Genomic DNA, 21,347 nt, shown 5'->3' with positions numbered 1-21,347 from the left:
TCACAACTTGTTGCAGGCCAGTTTGTTGTGTTAGCCACCTATAGCCGAGCTTGACTCTCATTGACGTGTGTGAGATATATGAGAGAGACGGAGAGAGGGAGAGAATAGTAGATCCATAATATAGCGTGAGAGAGAGAGAGTCACACTCAGGCGGCAGTGAGATGAATGCGCCGCCGGTGAAACGTTGTTAGTCCATTATCTATTTCATCCCCTTTATTCTGATTCTTATTTATTACCTTTATGGTGAGAAGCCTATACTTGTTGTATTTCACACAACAGTATTGGCTACACAAGTAGGCTTATTAAATCCCATTTTGGCGAACTGAAAGAGCTCTATAGCACTGTGCACTAAACACTCAAACGCCAACTTTATACACTTGATGCAGATCTAATATGTAGGGCTTGTAGGCCATCACAATCACAATGGCGCCGGTAGGCGTGACAGCCTACCGTGACGTCAGCCTTGCAAGGCCTATTACCAGGAAATTCCTTGCTGGGGGCAAATCTTTCCGGTGATGAAATGGCCTCCAACGTAATCAAAAAAGTCAACCAAAGAACAAGATTCCTTTACAGGATCTCCTCACTGGTCAACAAAAACACCTTGAAGACCATAACAGGAGCCCTCGTACAAGGTTTCTTTGACTATGCATGCACCTCCTGGTACCACAGCACCTCAAAGGCCCTTAAATCTAGGCTCCAGACTTCCCAAAACAAACTGGTCAGGCTACTACTTGGCTGGAATGGCTTAGGGTAGATGACAGAGTGCAGCATCTTGCAATGGGTCTGGTCCACAAGATTCTCTACACCACCAAGACACCCATGTACCTGTCTCTAAATACTTCCTTAATGTCAACAACACCCACAAAACCAGAGGGAGTTCAACAAACCATGTGCAACCCAGATTCGGCACAAACAAGGGACTAAATTAATTTCGCTCCTATGCCACCAAAATGTGGAACGCCCTACCAACAGCCATTAAGACATGCAAATCCCTTGACTCCTTCAAAACTGCTCTCAAAAGGCACCTACGGACGGCTGCAATTCCAAACTGGCCCCCATAAAATCTGAATCCCCCCACCCCCTTACTGTATATGTTTCTTTTCCCTTTTTTACCTCCTTACATGATTTCCAATTGTTTTATATATAGAAGTGTATATTTGTACGTCTTTAAATGTTCTGATTAATTGAAAAAGGACCCTGCTGTAGTGTAATGCTTTATCAGCGTGCCGTCGACAGTAACAGTCTTTGTATTGAGTTGTGCTTTCATGTGAAATCCCCAAATACCCATTCTGCAAACTGTTAAAATAATACATCAATCAATCAATCAATCAATCAAACTACTACTGTTACTACCACTAGCAATACTGTTACTACCACTACTACGTCTGTTTGCACCCATTTCCCTCCATCACCTAACACTAGCTAGCTAGTCAGCAGCATGAAAACCTCCAGTCCATTAGATGTTATTCCAACCACTACGCTGAAGGATGTGTTCAGCTCCATAGAGGCCCAGCTCTGCTGACCCATTCTGACCTGAGATCAGATTCATACGAGGTTTCCGCCGGACACACACTGGTCTGATGAACCCATTCTGACCTGAGATCAGATTCTAAAAATGTCAGTCGTTCTTCGATTTTTCAAAAATAGCAGACCTACAAGCTCGTATCGCGCCACTCGGTGGCGCGATATGAGCTTGTAGATCTGCTATTTTTAAATAGCTAAAGCATAACATGATGCTGACACCAAAATGGGTGCCCGGTCAGAATGGGTTAAAAAGAAAAGTCTGGCTTGGATCCAGCACTACCCAGTAGTTATCGGCCTATCTCCAAGCTCTGCTTTTATTTATTTTAATTTTGATTTTTTTTTTGCTGAACAGCTTCTAACAGTTTTAAACGAGCACAATTTTTTTTAGATAAATTCCAATCTGGTTTTAGACAAATGCACTCCACTGAGACAGCACTTTTAAGAGTATCAAATGATTTGGTAATGATGGCATCTGATGTTGGGAGATGCTCTGGACTGGTTTTCCTCCTACCTTACAAGCAGAAAGTTCTCAGTGGTGGTGGGCCCTCATGTCTCAGATTATGTTCCCCTCTCTCTTTCTTTCTTTTTTTAATGTTCTTTTGTGGCTTTCACCTTTATTTTATATTTTTTATGGAGGGACAGACAGTAGGCTGACAGGAAATGGGGAGAGAGATGGAGGGGGGGGGGGGTGACATGCAGTAAAGGCCGTCGGGATCGGGAGTCGAACCCGCGGCCACACTGCCAGACTGGATTACCAGCCAACATTCAACTTTATTATTCTTTCAACACCAAATGCCCTGCTGATGTTTTACATGAATGTATATCAGCCATTAAGGCTTGGATGTCGGACAACTTCCTCTAGCTAAATGATAGTATTGTTACAGTCCCTTGGGTGGTGGACTGTATTGGGCCCCTTAAACCCAATGTGCATTGTGCGGCCCAACATTAGAAACCTTGGTATGTTCAGTTTGATCAATCAATGCACCGTGACGCTCATATAAAAGCTGTTACCCATAGACCTACATGTTTTTTCCAGCTTGCCAAACTCGGATCAATTGCATCACACACTGAATCAGAAATGATTATCCATGCATTTGTCTCCTCGCGGCTCACGGCTGGATTATCGTAACTCACTTTTCACTTGCCGCGAAGACCTGCAATGCACACTGTCCCGGGCAGCGCATAATAATTAGGCATGCGTCACATTGCCTCTAAAACACTGAATTATATGAGAACCGCAATTGGAAAAAGCCTCCCCGGCCCCGGATCCCATGCATTTGTTGAAGAGACATCTATACATTTTCAAATGATATTGTGTGCTTAAATGCTTGAATTATTGCCTTGGCTAAACGCGGATAAAGTGTACATGTACATTAATAACTACAGGCATTAATAACTACAGACATTAGTCTACCGCATATGTACAATTATATTGTCTACATTTAACAAACAAGCTTGATTGACATTTGTGACAACTTGACTGAGGGACTGCTATTGGATTTTTTTTTGTCTTTTTCGTTTTTCATGTCATATGAAAGCAGGGAATCATAGCTTCAAATTGACATATTGGTTGTTCAGTTTGACCCACCAGTTTTGGAGATATGGCTTATAGAGTAATGTCTTGCAGAAAACAGCAAACAAGCATTTATTGTCGATTTCAGCTCTGACACTTATTTCAGACATGCTCTAGTACTGTATGTGAAGAGTATGCCTGAATTCTGAATTAACTTATTCTTGGGGGGGGGGGGGGGAAAGTTTTTCTCCTCTGGTGAAAAGCTGTAGTTTGTGAGATGGCTGGCTCTCAGTAACATTTGTAAATAGGTCAATACAAAAACTGCTACGAGGATAAAACCAGAAAGGCACTATAAGGCTTCTTTACATCAGAAGGAAAACGTGACAACCGCATGGAAAAAGGGGCAGAAGAACTGGGAGGCGGAGCTGGACAGTGTCCTCGCGTCCTGGCCTCCTTGCACTGGCTTCCTGTTCATTTCGGGGTCCAGTTTAAAGTCCTAGTGCTCATTTTAAAGCTTTGCACGGTCCAGGCCTGCGGGTTATGTGCCCAGAAGGGCCCTTAGGTCTGCCAAACAGGGTCTGTTAGACCCATCCTCCACTAAACTGAAAACCAAAGGTGATAGATCCTTTCAGGCTGTAGCTGTTAATCTTTGAAATGCACTCCCACTTGTTTTGAGATTTGCACCCCCTGCGGACATTTTTAAGAAGAGCCTTAAAAGTTAAAACTTTTCTACTTGAACGAGCGTTTGTTGATGGTTCATGATTTTATTTTCTATGTTTGTATTATTGTCTTGTTGAGTTGAATTGTACAGCATTTGTATCTGCTTTATGCCCGTTTTGTTTGTTTTGTCACTGTATGTAAAGCACTTTGAGAGATCTCTCTGTGAATGGTGCTACTGTATATAAATAAAATGTACTTACTTACTTACTAGTAATACTGTTACTACCACTACTATTATTGTTACTATCACTGCCCTGTAAAGCTCTTTGAGAAAGGTGCTATATAAATAAAGTTTATTATCTTGCCACACTAATTGGTGCGTGCCCTTTTTTTGCGCAGTTCTGATTCTGTGCGAAAACAGGACTTGTGCTTGAAGGAGGTGGATTTTGGGGCTATATCGAAAATAATTTAATGCGCAAATGGGGTAAGGAAACACTTGCAGAATAGGGTTTGATTGAGAAAGCATTGAATATCCAATAGCGCTTTTGCACAGTTGTAAACAAATACAAATAAAATAGAAACACACGATGGGGAGCCAGTGGAGTGAACGTAAGGTTCGTGGCCAGGGTGGGTGTGATGTGGACACATTTTAACGCCTCGAGTAAGACAAGCCGAGCAAGGGCCGCACTGATGGCTGCAATGTCAACTCAGCACCTAATCTGATTATGATATATTCTGCCAGGTTCCTGGACTACAATTCCCATAATGCTTGGGTGCACTGCTCCTCCTTGTGGATAGGGGGAGGGCTGTCTTACTGAGACAACATGTAGTCCATGAAGCAAGTTGAGCCCAGTGTCCATGACATCAGAGAAACTGGGCTCACTGCTAAAATGTGAAATATCTAAAACCACACATTACACACAGGAAAGTGTTCTAAATCTTCTAAACGTCATTAACATATCTTTTTTGGCAAAAAGGGTGAAGGTGTCCCTTTTAACCCATACTGACCGGGCACCCATTTTGGTGTCAGCATTACGTTATGCTTTAGCTATTTAAAAATAGCAGATCTACAAGCTCATATCGCGCCACCGAGTGGCGCGATATGAGCTTGTAGGTCTGCTATTTTTTTTTTTATCGAAGAACGACTGACATTTCTAGAATCTGATCTCAGGTCAGAATGGGTTCATCAGACCAGTGTGTGTCCGGTGGAAACCTCGTATATGAATCTGATCTCAGGTCAGAATGGGAGTCTTTTGGAACGGGTGGTGTGGACCCCGACAGCTCCAGCTAGGCGTGAGACCGGGCTGAACCATGAAGTGAGATTGAGTAAAGATCTTCACACTCTATTCTAGAAACGGGCAGCAAAGACGAGCTAAAGCCGCGGTAATGTGATCCCAGTCAGTACTCAAACCGGGCCTGGGCCTGTCACTTGACAAGAGAACAAATCATTACAGCAGTCAAGTTGGAAACATTATGTAAAAAGGTTGTAAGAATCAATGTATAGTTTGTTTGAGGTTCCAGAATTCTGTGAATTCTGTGAAACCTCGTGTTACTTGAGGTTTAAACTATATTGAATAACTATCCTAGAGTCCGAAAAGTACATGTGTGACAAATATGGAGACTATTCTGGCGTGCCGGTGCAGTTAAATATCTATTGCTATCTAACGTTATTAGTACTGTGATAACGGATACTACACTGGGTATCCTAACCAGGGGAGGATTATCCAACGGGAGAGAGGAGGGGAGAGAGAGAGAGAGAGAGAGAGAGAGAGAGAGAGAGAGAGAGAGAGAGAGAGAGAGAGAGGGGAGTTGCACCACTCGGTTCACACAGGTGTGATTTTTAATTGATACGGAAGGGTCATTCAAAGCTGCTTCTGATACACAGTATATATCTTTTTTTTTAACAAGGATAGATCCCATTGAGATTAGAGATGTCTCGATAGCGATAACAGTATCGGAAACACTGCCCGATATGTCCTTATTTGGTCATATCGGGTCATATCAGGATCTGCGAATATGCCGGTCTAACTAGTAACCACCGATCCGACACCGGGGTAAGGGGTTGACAGACACTATATGGCAGGTAAATAAAATGTTTGGGCATGTAAATAATATAATTGGAGTTGACCAAGACACTGCCAGTACGACACTTTTCATCGACAGCCTTAGCCACAGAAGGCACGTTGCCGCCGCTACAGTCCTGTACAAAATGCACCCACCCCCCACTGCCCTAGGGACCTCCAGGACATGCTCCCTCCACCTTTCACCAGAACATGCTCTCGACCCCCCAGGCTCCAAAACACGCACATTGGACAGAACTTTTCTCCACACTGCTGTCCAGGTGTGGAACAGCCTACCAGAGCATGTAGTGGACTCCATCACAGACGCAGAGCTCACAGATATCTCCTGACCACCCCTCACACTGACTGTTGAGCTGCAGTGAACCATTTGATTGGCCAATGGATATGTATCTCATCTTACTTGGCTATTGTTCACAATTGCATTAAAAAAAAAAGAAAAGAAAAAGTGGAGTTTGCTTGGAGTTGGAGTTGCCCAAACTGCAAGAGCAAGTTTGAGTGAGGAGTCTGCTATAAATACAACACGAGATGCTAGATAGCAAACACAACATGAGATATCCATCTCTAAACAAACACCTCCGCTCTGTTCCTTCTCTCTCCCTCTCTCCACACACAGTATAACACAGCGCGCGCACACACACACACACACACACACACACACACACACACACACACACACACACACACACACACACACACACACGGAGAGTGGCTCAAACGTCAACGTCAGTGGCTCAAAAAGCTCATTATCTCTACTACGATATATATGTATGTATATATATATATATATAGCGGTATATAAAAGAAAACACCCACAGACTTTTGTTGCATGTTCTGCGGTTCCCTACTAGTCCACAATGTGTGAAGAATGCAACGCAGCTTAAAGGTATATTCAGTGATTTCACTCAAAAAACCGTAGGTTTCGTTTTTGGCTGGGACCTAAGCCTTTCATCCAATCAGGATAGAGAGCCAAAAACGAAACCTAAGGTCTTTTGACCCCCAGGGGTTAACTGGGGACAGTGAGGAACTCCTTATATGGTCAGCACACTCTATAGTAGAGAGGATTATCACAACAAAACAAAAAATTAAGTGATATTTGAATTAAGCGAAATCACTGAATATACCTTTAAAGGAGAATTCCATACTAGAAGGCTTTCTTACCTTTATTTGTAGTCCCCACCAAAGAGGTCCAGGTACAAAAGCCCATTATTGGCTATTTCCCATACCATATGCCCTCAATGAATTGCATTGAATTGAATGGGGCTATGGGGTGTTAAGCCAATTCGCTTATTTATGTATATATCCTCTCTTCATAATGTAAATAGTATCCCAAGCGGCACACTTTACTACTTATTTCGATGGAAATAAGCGAATTAGCACAAAAACCCAACCCCCATTGAGGGCTTATGGTAGGGGAAATAGCCAATAATGCACTTTTGCACAAAATAACACTTGGACCTCTTTGGTGGGGACGTAACAACTACAAATAAAGGTAAGAAAGCCTTCTAGTATGGAATTCTCCTTTAACAGTTTCCGTGCTTTGAATGGATTACTCCAGGTTAATGTCGCTGCCATATCGGACATACGCAACTTTTGTTTTATGTGTTTAATCCGCCGCAATGTAAAAAATAAATAGAAAATCCTTCTTCGCCGCGGAGAAAGAGAGTAGATGCATCTGTTTGGATGATGAAACCGGAAATCGTCACATGCTGTGGGCTGCTAGGGCTTCTGGGAAATTGAGGCCAATGCAAACGAATGGGGTTCAACGCCTCATGGAGGAGGCTCCTGTGCTGCGTCTTCCGGGTGTACCAAGATGGCGGGTGGTCCGGCCGTTCATAACAAACGGGGGAAGCTTTTTTCGCTCGATTTTCGCGGATTAAAAGCCCAAATAATTCAGCGTATGCTCTAAAGGTAATACAACAATCTCGGCAGTGAAGGGGGGTTGATTAAAAGTCTGGTAAATCGTTTTCCGCAGTCAAACTGTTAACAGTCAAAGCTTAGCATAGCATATGTGTCAAGTTAGACTAATGTCAAACCCTTGACTTCCGGTCGGTGGACTTCAAGATTAGTTTTCCTTTCTTTTTCTTATTATAAATATTATTCTCTGTTATCGGTATTCAGTATCGGTATTGGCTAACACAGAAGTTGTGGTAACGCGATCGGATCGGGAACGAAAATAATTGAGATTAACTAGGCCAAGATAGGCAGCAGCACAACAAATGATAAACATGTTGTTTTAAACACCAGGAAAGTGTGTCCTATCTGTCTGTGTGGTGCATGTGATGACAATGTTGTGGAGGTTGTGTGTGAGAATGTTCTTAAATGGGACACTGAGCAGCGAGATGGGCCCTTCGTATGACTTCGGGGTCTTCCGCATCTTTATTTGGCTTCAGCAGAGCTATTACAGAGGCGCGTCGCCAAATCCTTGGGAGCTTTACCTCTGGTAGCATGATGTGAAGAAAGCACTGAGCCAGCCAGATGTCGTCGTGCTCTGGTGGATGATGAACTCCGGGTGGATGTTGTCACGACCCGGATATTTGCCCGTCTTTCCCCCGAGAGGTTGGAATCGACACTGACCGCTCTTGAGATGCAAGGCACGTCAGTTGAGCAAATTCTTTGTCTGCATCTGGGAAGCGACCATTCTTCAGGACGCGATGGCATCTGCTGTGACTGGGCTATGTGTGGGTTATATTTCTGCCTGTAAGCTGGCTGATGGTCTGCCACGCCTCGCGACTAGAGTGGGTGAAGTCGATTGACTCGACTACTTCTGTCCATCTCCAGCCTCTATAGAGCAGTCACGTCCACTTCTTCTCTGGAGCTGACTCTTTGGTGTCTCATACAGAAGGCGGCTGCACTCCTCGTCCCAACCCGGGGTGAAGTTCCTGTTTGTGGGATGGTTTTCTTTGCCGCACCCAGGAGGCCTCGGCAGTAGGCTGCGTCCACATTGGCTGTTTCTGGGTCTGGCTGACCTTCTTTCCCATGGCCTTAAGGGAAATTCCATTGCTTGAAAGGTTTCCTCATACACATACACACTTTTGTGTTGTCACTGCTGTTCTATCCTACCGACTCACCTGCCAGTGAGGAGCCCCCACCGGGAGGACGTTGGGCCTTCGTCCTACTCCTTCCACCCAACACTCCCCCGCTGCAGCCTTTCTTATCACAGTCTCCACGTATGCTACTCTGTCAAAGACTGCTGGAGCAAACCAAGTGAAGGCTACAATTGGAGGGGGTTCAACACTTGCTTCCTGATGTAAATCATTTGAAAATTAATAGGAAATATCAGGTTTAATGAAAATCATACCAATATGTTGTGCATAATCAAACCGAGGCATACAAAGTTGTAGATATATTGCCAGAATTAACCAAAAGTTCAAATCTTGGCAGAAATAGTTACTTATTGATATTCCAAATTGCTTCATTGAATTCCTTGACCCGAAAAACATAATTTGACACCAAGATTGACCTTCTAAGTGGCTTGGAGGCCGGAATTTGGACACTTATAGATATTACATGACGGCCAACTTTGAACGCCAAGATGGCCGCCTTCTGCCATCTTGATGATGTGGCTCCATAGAGTTATATATCTATAGAGAAGACACCCGAGTTCTCCTTCCATCCACTTGCATTGAGTTGCTCAAAAGCGCATGAGGTGGATTCACTCCTCCTTCCTGGTAGGAACAGAGTGCATTCTGGGGTGGATTGGCCCCAAACACATGAACGCGCTGCCGTTGACTATCATTGTGCCGTTTGTGCGCGTTCACGTATGAAACATTCGTTCACGTGTCATGGCCCCAATCACATGAACGTGCGCAATGATAGTCAACGGAGCAGCGCTGGCTCGAGCTGCAATACCAAATCCGGCCACTATGTCCATTTCGCCTCAGGGTTTCCTCTGGGTGCCTTCTCTAGAAATATATACTCTAAGTGTGGCTCCCCTTGAAATGAAATGTGTGGTTATGGAGAGAATGTGGAAAACATTTGGCGCTTTTGTCAGCCGTGTCCACATTCTTTTGCTAAGCTATCGGACTACTAAAACTGGAGTATGAATTGGACTTTGGTCTATTAGCTCCACCGTTAACTTAAGTCCTCCATAACGAGCTGGCTGAATAGCAGCTGGACCTAACCATCAGTTGAGTTGTAACTGTTACAGTATACCCATGTTGTTCTTCGCTGTTTTACCTGCATGTCTAGTATGTTGAAATTGTACGAATGCACGTATTATTGATCATCAATCTTTTGATTTATCTTTCTGTATGTCTCTGCTTTCCAAAACACATATGGCACGTGTTTACACACGTGTTTACACACGTTTGCGGTCAAAGATTCACAATGGAAATGAGCTCTTTTTTGTGTTTTATACTTTTGAGCGGTGGTGGAAAAAGTACTCACATTTACTAAAAGTAGTCATTGTGCAGAATGTCCCATTTCAAGTTTAAAACATTTATTTAAAAAAACAGATCTACAAGCTCACAATTTGTCACATCTCGAAGCATTGAGACTTGTAGATCTGTTATTTTTAAATGGCCGAAATGTTCATAGGGATGAAGTGGTTAATATAATGTTTTGTAATATCAAAATCTAGTAATGTACTTAGTTACTTTCCACCACTGCTTTTGACTAATTCTGTAATGTGTATAAATATCCAATGATTCCAGATTACACTGATGATGTGTCCCAGGGCTTAAAGCCAAAAATAATCCAAAGACTGAAAAAGATTTTTTGCAAATCTGCACTGATGCCATTAAATGACCCCTATGAAATCCTCAGGACTGAAATCAGTCCCCAGGACTGAGAACTTTAAGCCCTGTGTGTCCAAGTTTGTGCGTCAGAAGTAAAATTTACTATAAGCAGATTATGTAAACTATGTTTGCAATGCATTATAGACATGGGCTTGATAGAAGGAAAAAATCCTCATGGCCTGTCATCCTATATTCTTCTTCTTTTCAGAATGATGCGCCGTTGACTGTTAACGTGAGTCGTCGTAAGGCCATTTATAGTAATACCATGATTAAAACTAGACTGATGTAACTGTGTTTTCGAACTACTCCCTGACTATAGGTCGACTCACTGCAGTTAAGTGGAAACTTTGTCACAAAACTGAACCTAATGGACTCAGTTGCCCTCATGGAAAAAGAGCTCTTTAGTCTACAATCACAATTTCACCCAGAGATGTTAGTCTTGGCATTTATGAAATAAGTTAAATAACATAAGCTTGATTTTATCTGCATGGGGAACAAGTTAATAATAGGGAACAAGTTAATATGTTCTGAACAACATCAAAGGCACAAGTGGTGGATTCTCACTGTGGGGGGTTTATATGACGGGGCTGTATGAAATCATTTCACAAGTTAACTCTGGATTTTGGCCTCCAAACATGTACATTCTGGCAATATTCACAGTTGAGGCATTTATTGTTTGTTGCTTTACAGTATCAAATTCACTAAAGTATGCGGGTCAGATGGAAAACAGTGAAGTGTCTCTTCACTTAAACCAAAGAATGGAGAAGGATCTGAATCTGACTTTCAGCACGTTTTCACGCATGTTTCTTCAGAAAGTCTGCAAATATGTCTAAAGATGTTACACTTTCACCCTTGTTCTATTGGACACCACTAATTTTATGAATAGCTTTATTCATAATGATCTCGTTTTATGAGCAGATTATAATGCCAAGTATATGTTTAGAATGCATAGATATAGGCTTGATGGAAGGAAAAACAAAACTGCATGGTCTGCCGCCTTAAGGGCTACACACACCGTCTGCGAACGCCGCGCGTCAAAACAGCCGCCTCCCTTATTTTCAATGAACCTATCCCACACCGGCGGCGTCCGACGCGCGTTCACGCCTCGCCTGACGCTCCGATACGCCACCGTTCTATTTTCACAGTAACAGCCCTGGTTTGATGTAAATTCACAGTAACAGCCAGCCCTGGTTTGATGTAAGCAGCTGCAGCGGATGGAATGGGAGACACGTTTCCTACCTGTCTGCTGAAGAAATAAATAATCATATATAAAAAAATCATATATTCCAGTCTGGTTTTGTCCACTCCAGTCCAAACCAGCACCCGCATTAACCCATTTAGGTCTGTTAAAAATGTTTTTTTTAAATGTTTTTTTTTCTTCTGAAAAACCTCATGTTTCTATATCAGTTATTCTCAATATTTCATGTCAAGGACCCCCAAAAATATATGAAATTGGCCGCTGACCCCCCATCTGAAAATGTGTTGTTTGAGGGACCACCTCCCAGAAGCATAGATTTGAGTTAAAAACGCTCGCTCTGAAAGAGTATATATTCAAAGCTTTGCGCCACATGTTCATGATTTTTCAAAAATAGCAGACCTACAAGCTCGTAGAGCGCCACTCGGTGGCGCGCTACGAGCTTGTCATTCCTAAATTACGTCAGAAGGCGCTCAGCGGCGATTCTCCTGTACACATTCTGTGCACAGCCCACACCCAGGAGAGCTGCACCAAGTGAGCTGATTCGCATGGTACCTTAGAAGTGTTGTTTTTGGCAGCAAATTTAGATTTTAGTTTTAGTCATAGTCTCTTGAAGTTTTCATTTAGTTTTAGTCCCATTTTAGTCACCTGGAATGTTTTAGTGTTAGTCTAGTTTTAGTCGACTAAATATCATAAGATTTTAGTCGACTACAACTACGGTTGATTTAGTCGCTTTGTAGCCTGAGCTAACGTGTTAGGTTTCTGGTCTAGAGGGGCGGGTCGCGGCTCAGATTTGCGCACGCCCTGATTGGATCTCATCGATCTGTCCGTCACCCCCGGCCCCTCCTCTCCCCCCTAGTGCAGCGCTACGTCACATCATTTGGAGCGACGCCCACCCGGAAGGGTTGACTCCCACTTTTAGACCAGAGCGGCCAATGCGTTCCTCCAGGCTTTACATTTTTGCACCAACAAAAATGAAAGCCTGGTACCGAGGCTAGTCGCTTTGTAACATTTTAGTCTAGTTTTTATTTGTTGACAAGATATTAGTCAGTATATTTAGTCTTAGTTATCATAGCTTAGTTTTCATGTAGTTTCCATTTCGTTTGGTGTCGGTGGAAAAAGTCTGTGTAAAAAGTGGTAATGTTTCTATATACCTATGCAAGTTGTTTGGATGTGGAAAATGTGACAACCTAGTGGGAATACTGTACTGTACTGTACTGTACTGTACTGTACTGTACTGTACTGTACTGTGCTATTGTCCTCTGTAGTCTGTACTGTACTGTGCTGTTCTTCTCTGTAGTCTGTACTGTACTTTACTCCACTGTGCTGTACTGTACTGTACCATAATGTACCGTATTGTAGCATACTGTGCCGTACAGTATCATACTGAACTGTGCCATACTGTATGGTACTGTACTGTACCATACTGTACAATACTGTACTGTACAATACTGTCCCATACTGTACTGTACTCTACTGTACTGTACCGAACCGTACCATACTGTGCCATACTGTACTGTAGCGGACTGTACAGTACTGTACTGTGCCTTCCCATACTGTACAGTACTGTACTGTATCGTACCGTAGCATACTGTGCTGTACCGTACTGCTGTGCCGTGTGTGTGTGTGTGTGTGTGTGTGTGTGTGTGTGTGTGTGTGTGTGTGTGTGCGTGCAAGGGGAGGGGGCATTTGTGATGTAATTAGCTTCAGCCTACACCTTTTTTGGTCAAATGTATATTTATTTATATACTGTTTCATTCTGTACATGAACTGAAGACCAAAATAAAACATTGAAAGTAAAAAAAAAAAAAACTATGTGATGAGAATGGCATTGCCTGTGTAAAACTAGGACAGTTTCACAACATTACATGGTCTACATGGAGACAGTTGAAAAAAATAATTTAATTTAATTTCAACTAAAAATGAAACTGTTCCGAGCTGTCGGTCTGCATGATGCGGGAAATTGGATTATGTGACTGACCATTTATCTTGGACTGTGGACGTGAAATGTTTTGTAGGCTACAAGCGATGACAGTGACCTAAAACATGTATGCACAGGAGCGTTTTCACTGTTTCCTAGCCAACATGCTTGATACTGGGGAGATCTTACAGTTTCTCTCCCTTACAATTTACAATTTAGGCATTTAGCAGACGCTCTTAATCCAGAGCGACTTACAATAATCAAGAACAAAAGCACGGGAATACATCACAAAAGCATTTATCATAAAACAATTCGGCCTAGAGTAGCGCAAACATCGCTCACTCTCTGCTGATCGTCTGCACCTTTGTTAAATTGACACACACACACACACACACACACGCACACGTGTACACACACACACACACACACACACACACACACACACACACACTTATGCTTGACAGTGACGGCAAGTATAGGAAAGAGACTGTTGCAAATGCTGACAGGGACAAGATGAATGTACATGAGGGGTCTAATTCAGGAGTTTGAAACCAGATATGATCATATATGAATCCCTCGGGGCATGTAATTCAACTTGGCCTCAGGAAATTAAAGACCTCCACAGTTCTGGCAATACATCACTTAGTATAGCCTCCTCTAGAATTACGAGGCCAGCATGTCTGTTGACAAAGACTCCACTCTTAAGAGAATGGATGCGTTTAAGGGCTTTGCAAGAAAACATTTAGCAGATGTTTAGTGTATGACTTGGTCAAAATAGTGAAGGCAAACAAACCCAGAGACTTACTCCAACATTCAGAAAGTCCTTGTGTTGTTACGCTGCCCTTGAGCAGTGTGGATGTGAGAGAGATTTAAAAACCCGTGTGAAGTGAGTGGTGCAACTCCGTGTGTGTGTGTGTGGGGGGGCATCCAGGGTGCCGGCCCGATTCCGGCAAGCCGCCCCGCGTCCGAAACGGTTGAGAAATGACAGAGTTACCGTGTGGGGGTCCCTCTACTGTACCCTCTACTGTACTGTATTGTCACTGTAATGTACTGGCACCCCCAAAAGCATCATACTGTATATACAGTTAATACGTGCATGTGTGTTTGTGTGTGCGTTAGGTTGCGCACACAGATGGTGAAAAACAACCATGCTGTTTACGTGCTCATACCCAGACACCCAGCTATACCCAGGCAGATACCCAGCCACCCTCACACAAAGTCACTTAAGGAAGTGGTTGCACCACTTAAAAAGTACAGATCCAGGCTGTCAGATTCTGACCCAAACCCGGCTGTTGACTTGTGGATGCAAACGGCTGAACATTCTTTTTGAAAGAATATATTCAAAGATTTGCGCCACATTTTCACGATTTTTCAAAAATAGCAGACCTACAAGCTAATAAGTATGTTCAAGTATGTTCAACAGTTCATTAAGTATGCCTGGTTTGCCTGATGGGTGGTGATCCACCTGAACTGAAGCCGCACCCACAGTTGTAGTTGTATGATAAAGGGGGAGGGGTTATAACCTGACGCTGCCAGATGCGGGCGGTATTGGGTAACCATGTTCCCCAACACAGCACTCATCTGGGATCTCTCAGGGAGTTGAGCTGACAAAAATCCGTTCCGTACCGAACCAATCAGCGTGAGCTAAGGGCGGGGTATGTGCGAAACCGGATGTGAAGCTATATAGACACGTCAATATGATTGGTTGTGTTTGCACGCCCACACGGTGATAGACAGACGGTCCCATCCAATCATCTACCAAGTATCTTGAAAAAAAGGAACAGCCCCGTCATCGAATTTGCTTCCGCGATCCCAGATCCCAATAAGCTGTGAAACAAATTTGTGTAGCGAGCTTCTTGGATCTGGCAGCGTCAGGTTAGAGGGGTTAGAGGAGGGGCTGATAGTGTGATGTCACTATTTTACTGTTTATTTCAATGGCCCGTTTGACTGTCAAGGGTTCAGCCTCCAGGAAGAAACCCTAAATACAAAGTTAATACACCATTGCACATAAAAACGACTCCAGGGTGTCTAGTGAATTACTGTCACGACACCTCATAGACACATACACTGGAAAAATACAAAAATTGTGGCACTCCATCTTTAAACTGCAAGAGAAAATGATAGCTATAGCACACGATGCTGAATGATAACCTACCTTTTGAATAATGGCATTTAACAAAATGTGTGAAAGAGTCGCACCAGGTGAATACTAGAGATGGTGACTGTCATATGGTGCACTGGTGCACCTTAACTGATGTGTGCCTATGTTTACTATTCAATATCCATATTGATTTCCATTAATTGTCTGATATCTAATAAAACCGACTACATCACAAATTATTCTAAATAGGAGATGGTCCGTAAATACAAATGAATGATTATACTAGGAGGAAGATTTCTCTCATAAAAGTGTACAGAAAGTGTTAACATTATGTTTTTACACCCACCAGTTCATTAAGTATACCTGGTTTTTACTATAGCGCCACCCACCTGAACTTAAGCCTCGCCAACACACCTGTTGTTGTATAATAATGTGGGAGGGGTTAGGGTTATGATGTCACTAGAATTGGTTTGACTCAAAGGCTTTCAGCTTTCAGGAAGAAACCAAAAATACACAGGGAAGACCTATTTGAATATTAACCACACCTGGGGGTCTATTAGAGTAATGTTAACTCCATAGACACATGCAAAATAGAAAAAGTACAAAAATCACGACACCTAGGTGACGTTTGGGTTGTCTGGGTGACAATTTCACCCAGAGATACTGTACGTCTAAAATAGCCTGCGTTTCTTTCCAAATGCTATGGACTGTTCAAATGAGGGTCAGCTCTCCTCGTGTTTACTGGCTCCCGGTCGCTGCCCGCACAGAATACAAAACTCTGATGCTGGCATTCAAAGCAACCAAAGGCATGGCTCCCCCATATCTTGCAAGTATGATTGAACCCTACAAACCCTCCCGCGCACTCAGATCAGCCAACGCAGGGAAACTGGAAGTACCCTCACTAAAAACGCCGGGACAACGCTCCACACGTCCCAAACTCTTCTCCCTTCTGGCTCCAAAACTGTGGAATGCATTTCCCATTGCAGTCAGAACTGCAGCATCACTCCCAATCTTCCGCCGTAGCCTGAAAACCCACCTTTTCAGACTCCATCATGGCCCATAGCACTTACCCTAACCCCTTAGATAGCATTTCTGTTGGCTTAGATAGCATTTGACACAGACTTATAGCATGTTATGTAGACAGCACTATAATTGTATTGTATATAGTCATAGCACGCCATAGTACATATGTATAGCATAGTAGTAAATATGTATAGTTTATATGTATAGTGTATGTATAGTTTCATTATATAGATATTCCACTGTTACCTTCTTAGCTTACGCATGTTTCATGATAAATGCTTTTATGTGATGTATTCCCATGCTTTTGTTCTTGCTTAAATGTAAGTCGCTCTGGATTAAGAGCGTCTGCTAAATGCCTAAATTGTAAATTGTAAATTGTATTATATGAAACAACAAAAACTTCTTCTTCTTCAGCATTGAGAAGTAATAGGGAAGAGTATGTCCTGGACAACATCAAAAGCACAAGTGGTGGATTCTCACCGTGGGGGGTTTATATGAAGGGGGCTGTATGAAATCATTTCATAAGTGAACTGGATTTTGGCCTCCAAACAATCCTGGCAATATTTACAGTTGAGGCATTTATTGTTTGTTGCTGGACAGCGTCACTAAAGTATATACGGGACAGATGGAAAACAGTGAAGTGGCTTATATGCGCTTAAACCAAAAATGGACAAGGATCTGAATCTTTCAGCACGCATGTTTCTACAAAAACTCTGCAAATATGTCTAAAGATGTACATTTTCAACCACTTCTATTGGAGACCATCAAGGCTATGTCTTAAGGACCACTGGAATGTATGTTTCACTGTATGACTTGAAGGGATATTTCACTTAAAAAAAAACTCATCATTTTATCATCTACTCCCCAGACGGTTTTTAAGTTACTTGATTCAGTAATTAGATATGTGATATTCATTTTAGCTGCCCTGCCCCCGCCCCCTTCCTATACAAACCCATTATAACTCCAAAATCCATTTTAACTATGATAGATTCATTGAAAACACCCAACCTTTTTTCTGGTGACTGATAGTGTCCTTCCAATACATGGGAACTGCCCATAGATCCGAAGTCCCGTTAGTCCGAACATGCACTGCTCCCGTGCTTGCGGTTAGGTTTAGGTTAGGGTTAGAAATAGGGATAGTAATTTCGGAACAATGAACCTTCTGACTAATGACACGTTACCCCAATACATGAGGTGGCCTTGCTTTTTTATTTACTGTTATTTATTGTTGAGGGGCGCTAGACACACCATTGACAATAATGCGCTCTGCTTGCGCACTAGTAGGTTGTGTGGGGCACTCGACAGGGTGCCCCACACAAGTAGGCACTCGACAGAGTGCAGTTCTAGTTTACAATAGGTATTAGTAGATATTAATAGGCATTACTGTGCTTAACTGACCAGTCAAGAGGAAGGTGTGAGACAGAGACATGAGACTCAACAATACAAATGCATGTACGGCTGTTATCAAAGCAAACCTGGGCTTCCATAACACCTCAACAGTGCCACAAGCTGATCACCTCCATGCCACGCCCCATTGATGAAATCATTTGTTCAAAAGTAGTCCAGAACAAGTATTAACTGCCGACATTAATGTACTTTTCAGATGGTCGTGTCTCGTTTAAAATATTAGTGGTCTCGTAAAATATTCTAATGTTTTGAGAAAGGATTTTTTGATTTTCATGAGCTGTACGCCATAATCATCAAGATTAAAACAAAAAAAAGGTTTTAAAGTTTCACTTTTTAAATTATATTACGGAATAAAATTTACTTTAACACAATGTTCTAATTCATTGAGATGGAGCTGTATATCCATATACTAATATTGATGACATCAATCTCCATATATGGGCTTAATTGTGACAGCAGGTCACATTTACTATGATTATCATCCCGGACATCATGTCATAGTGATGTCACGAGACCTGGGCACAATGTATGGGGGCTTTCCCTATGTATGGGGATTTTGAGTGACAAAAAATGTATGGGGATTTTGAGTGACAAAAAAACCCCCGCAAGGTTTCATAGTTAACCGCGACGTTCGGTTGCAATTAATAGCTTTATTCAGATTAATGATCTAGTTTTATAAGCAGATCATAATGCAAGTACTGTATGTTTAGAATGCATTATAGACATATAGGCTTGATAGAATTAGAAAACAAAAACTCTGCATGTTCTGCCGCCTTATTGCTGTATTTAATGTCAGCCATTAATAATACGTTAGTGAGTCATACCATGATTAAAACTAGACTGATGTCACTGTGTGTTATTTAAGGGATGCTCTACTCTACTGCAGTGGAAACTTTGTCACAAAATTGAACGGAATGTCCTCATTGTCTCCACCAGGCCGAAGGCATGGGGAGAGAGTATGTTTTGCACTCCGTTCGTTCGTCCGTACGTCCGTCTGTGTACAGCTAATCTCCGGCACCGTTAACCCGGTCGATGCCACACTTTGCACACATAGTCCCTGGATGGCAACAATGGACCTCTGCCCCAAAGGTTACAGAACGGCCTGTTAACGCCACCAGGAGGCCAACTTTTGTAAAAAAATATATTTTTTAGATTACTCCTCCAGATTTTGTCCAAAAATCCCGCAAATCGTTACACAGTATCTCTATAGTCATGTGCTCAAGATGGATCTGTCCGATATTTCATATTCCATCCTAATTGGCTTTCAAATCAATTGAAAACATTTCCTAATTCTTATTATAGTAGTGGGAAGATTTCGGTTCATTCTTTTCCAATGGGCTACAGTGATGACTAGAAAAAGGGCACAGGTCTCCACCAGGAGGATAGGAGAGTGTGTGATGTTTGGCAAAATGTTTAGGAGTAATATACACGTGTGTGTGTGTGTCGCAACTTGGCCTGTGACTTGGCCGTGACGGCGATTTGAAAACCGTCAAGTGGCATTTCTTCCTCAGTCTAGTGGGAATATGCATGCACAGTTTCACTGCAATTGGACGCTGCGTTGAGTAGTTGTGGCGATTTGTACAAAACGGGTACAAAGCGGGCTACTCCTGTAAACCTTAGAAGCCAATCGTAGCCAATCAGGATGGATTATGAGAAATCAAACAAACCCGTCTTGATCACATGACTATGGAGAGCATGTGTACCAATTTGCGTGAAATTACGATAAAATCTGGAGTAATATTAGAAAATGGGTTGTACATATGTCGGCCTCCTGGAGGCACTAAAGAGCAGTGAAAAATTCCAGGCAAAGGTTTTTCCTTGGCCTCTAGGGAGTGTGCATACAAAGCCTTACACCGATCTGTGCAAAACACTAATTGGTAAACACTAATTGGTTTACACTAATTAGGTAAAAACACTAATTGGCCAGTTATAGCACCACCATGAGGGCGAGTTGAAAATGTTCCAGTGGCATTTCTTCCTCTGCCTAGTGGGAAAGTGCGTGCACAATTTCACGGAAATCACACGGTGTGTTCATGTTTTGCGGCATTTTGTTTGAAGCCGTGCACTCCTGCGAACTTTGGTAGCCAATCTTAGCCAATCAGGAAGGAGTCTGAAAAATCTGAAATACCCGTTTCGTTGAATGGCTCTAGAGAGACTGTGTACTAATTTGCGTGATGTTTGGACAAAATGTACTTTGTGTACTTTCCAAATAATTGTTTTGCACAAAGCGGCTTCCTGGTTGCGCTATAAGAGGCCAATGTGAAAACCTTGGGGCAGAGGTTCAGCTGTGGCATTCAGGGAGTTTGGGTGCAATCAAGACAACGGTGCCGGAGATTAGCTGTCAACAGATGGACGGACGGACACACACGGACGGACGGACGGACGGACGAGACAATGGTGGAGACAATAAGCATATATCTTGAACACGGTATATGCATTAGCAATATTATGCTAACATGCTAATGTGAGATTTTTGTGACGTTATCCCTAAAAATGTGGATTAAAACAAAATTGGAATCAGCTTGTAGTTCCGCTGCTATTTGTTTTATGTTCTCCTTAAGTTTAAGGCAGGAAGCTAAGCCTAGACCGGAGAGGGGGGGGAAACATGTGAGACAGTGCACAATTCAGGTACTCATCATGACTCACACAAAGCATATGGTCATTAGCACACTAACTGGCTGAGCTACCAGGCACCCGCAAGCTGCCAATTAAAAATGAAATAATATCAGATCAGTGATTCAGTGATTTGTGTGCTTCCTGCACAGTAGAAGGTAAAAAGCTAGAGCGAAGAAGACCACCATTTACAGGAACATGAGGACAGTGTTTCACAGTCGGTGGCAGAGCAGGGTGTCATTAGACATGAACAGCAGCGGTCCTTCATAATGCATACTGTATAGGCAAAGGTTCGAGAGATATCACTCGCGGAAAGGGATTTAATGGCTTTCCAAAACCTGTGTGTGTCAGCGGTGACTGAAATAAAACTCAAGACTTTGCCTTTGCGATTAGAAAAGCACAGCGGTCGCCATTGTTTATGAAAGGACTAATTAAAGAACTCAACTCAACTGTCTATAGGCTACATCTGCATGTAGTCATGTACCATATGAGCCAGAGGCTTCAGGTCAGGAAGTGGGTGAGGTATTGGCTGTTACAAAATATATGTCGGCGCTCAGTGGCGTGCACAGACAT

At 42.7% G+C, this 21,347-nt stretch overlaps 1 protein-coding gene across 1 annotated transcript in view; it reads right to left on the bottom strand.

Annotated features, from left to right (window-relative positions):
• The window catches only part of LOC310873265 (progesterone receptor-like), a 75,038-nt gene that overhangs the window by 4,533 nt on the left and 49,158 nt on the right, over positions 1 to 21,347 (bottom strand). The window lies entirely within an intron of this gene.

The sequence above is a fragment of the Protomyctophum parallelum genome (genome assembly GCF_964188405.1).
Source record: "Protomyctophum parallelum genome assembly, chromosome: 16".
NCBI lineage: Eukaryota > Metazoa > Chordata > Actinopteri > Myctophiformes > Myctophidae > Protomyctophum > Protomyctophum parallelum.
The sequence above is the reverse complement of the archived record's forward strand: the minus strand, read 5'-3'. Positions and strand labels throughout refer to the sequence as shown.